Source organism: Hylobates moloch, unplaced genomic scaffold, assembly GCF_009828535.3.
Source record: "Hylobates moloch isolate HMO894 unplaced genomic scaffold, HMol_V3 SCAFFOLD_10, whole genome shotgun sequence".
Classification (NCBI taxonomy): domain Eukaryota; kingdom Metazoa; phylum Chordata; class Mammalia; order Primates; family Hylobatidae; genus Hylobates; species Hylobates moloch.
Window position 1 is genome coordinate 92,158,504 of NW_026652285.1, and position 2,608 is coordinate 92,161,111.

The window sequence follows — 2,608 nt, forward strand, 5'->3', positions numbered from 1 at the left end:
CTGTGTGCCAGCAGCTCAGTGCCCTGCTCTTGGACATGCTGACGCACCTTCCCTTCTTTCTCTGTCGTCTTCTGCCTCTCCATAGAACTTTCTCTGTCCCTCCAGGCTCTGGTAGCTGAGGGATTATCTCATCTCTCATTAACATAAAGGGAGTTAATGTCCAACAATTAGCTAAAGCAAAGATAAAGAAAGCTTTCAATTCCTGTGCTGATTCCAATTAGTCTTGGCTGCCTGGAGTTGTAATCCGAGAAGTTACCCAAGGCCGTGTTGGTGCCCATACATAAGAGTGCTGAAATAAATTGGTGATGTCTGCCTTGAGATTGGTGGGAACGGGTAGCAGTATGTGTGCCTTATACCCACCAGACCTCTTTGTGAAGAGGTGGGAAGATAAACAAGGTTTTGCCACTTACTATATCACAAGTGTTTTAATTTTATTCATTAATCACATTTAATCTTCATAACAGTTATGAAGTAGGTGTGTTATCCCTATTATATAGATAAAGCAACTGAGGACCTAAGAGGTCACTGAAGAATTCGTGTGAGTAAATCAAAAGTGTTTGCATTTTAAAGGAAATTTTAAATGGCTTTACTCAAAGGTATGGGGAAATTTTAGGCATCCTAGCCAGTTGGTGGGAAGAAATGTTGATGCAGAAAGTGTTTCCAATGCCTGTAGATCACAAGGCATACAGTGTTATCCTCGGTCCTTTACATACTTTTGCTGAGAATGATTAGAAAATAGGCACAAAAAATGTTAAAATGCAGATGAATCTCACTTTAAGAATATACAGACAGTACAGAAGCCCAGAATTCACACTGGCCAGGTTAAGGGCTGAACCTCCATCGAACAAAAGGATCTCTCTATAGACCAGGTTTTGAAGACATTTGCAGGAGGACCAACTTTGCAGGAGAGTCAGGCCAGTGGGACAGCACTGGGTCACAGACATGAGACCTGGGTTTCAACCTCCCTCTACCAGGAACAAGTTCCTCCCCTTCTTGGCTTTTTGTATCTCCATCCAAACCATGAGGAGGTTAAATAAGAACTATTGATCTCAGTATGGGCAACTCTACCTCTAAGGAATGATTTGGATAGTTCCAGGGCAGTTTTGGTTGTCACTGCAAATAGAAGGGATTCCACTGGAGTTTGGATGCTAGACAGCCTGCAGCAAAAGAGAAGACCGAGCCAATGAAAAACTTTACCACACCCCACTCAATTTTGGGATGTTTCACCCGACATATAAATGAAAAATCTACGTTGTAATTATCTAGGTCTAGATCCTAGTTCCATTTCACACATAGAGAAAGCATTTTTGCCTGATTGTAATATACATGTACATACACTGAATTTTCCTGGATGCCGGTATCATGCAAATCAAGAAGAAATTGTGCTTTGTTTGTTCAGATAGCTACTGTTTCAGAAAATTACAACTCGAAAGGCCATGCTGTTCGTGTATTTGAGTGGCCAATTCCACACACCCATTTCGGTAACTATCAAGCAATCATCTGTCTGCTATTATGTCTTCCAGTCTAGTCACATCCACTCATTCACTTATCAACATACATATTATTTTATTATAAATTACTTTGCTTTTTATTTTTCATTGACTTTGCAGTTTGGGCATTATATAGATTTTTAAAATGAGATGTCTAGGTGGGTTATATAATTTATGAATCCCATTTCAGGATAATAAAGGTAGCATCACAAAATATTAGTCTGGAAGGTTTGAGAATTACTAGGTCACATGACCCTTGGGTTCCTTCCAGCCCAGGCAAAGCAGAGTTATTATGCAAAGAGAGACATGCTGGAATCACGTGCTACACATTACAGGTAGGCGAATGAGAGTAAATTATCTTGTTTTCTACAAATCATCCTTCCCCACTAAATATCCCTTAGCCATTCCAGAATGTACAGTAATCTGCACCACTGAATGCATCCTGTCTAATCTCCCAAAAAATAAAATTGCCTGGAATTGAGTTTGGGCACATTTGGCTCAAGAATGCCACAGCTTCACTAGGTTGGAGCTGAGCACGTGCTCTTCTAAAATTTATAGTGTAATTGATTATAAGCCATTCAGGCCTTATTATTTATTAATCTACCTGTCAAGGTTAATTTAAACTACTTCTCAATAAGGCAGTTTGACAACACCTTTGTTTACCGGATTGACAGCCCTGGTGAATAAAGAGATGGCACAGCGATTCCTCTGCCCTTAACAGACACCTCTGGGAAGGAACCTCCAGCAGGACAGTGCGTTGCCCCACCCTCATTAGGAAAAGCAAGAGGCCTCCCATCCCACTGAGTGGGGATAGAATCCAAAGGTTACCCTTTTGTTTCCAAGCGGCTTGTAGGCCCCAGGACTTGCACCAGCCACCAAGTGACAACTGAGTCCTATAGTCTGTGCAGCTTCAACTACCCTTAGATCTTCCCTTCCTTGCACTCCCATTGTCATGATCTTAATGGTTACTGCCTCCCAAGCTCGTGGCAACAGTCTCCTAACTGGTTTCCTTGCCTCTACTTTTGTGTCTCCCCATTCATCCCAGGTGATCTTTCCAAAATGCAAGTCTGACCACGCTACACCTCTGAACAAAGCCCTTCAATGGTTCCCACAGAACC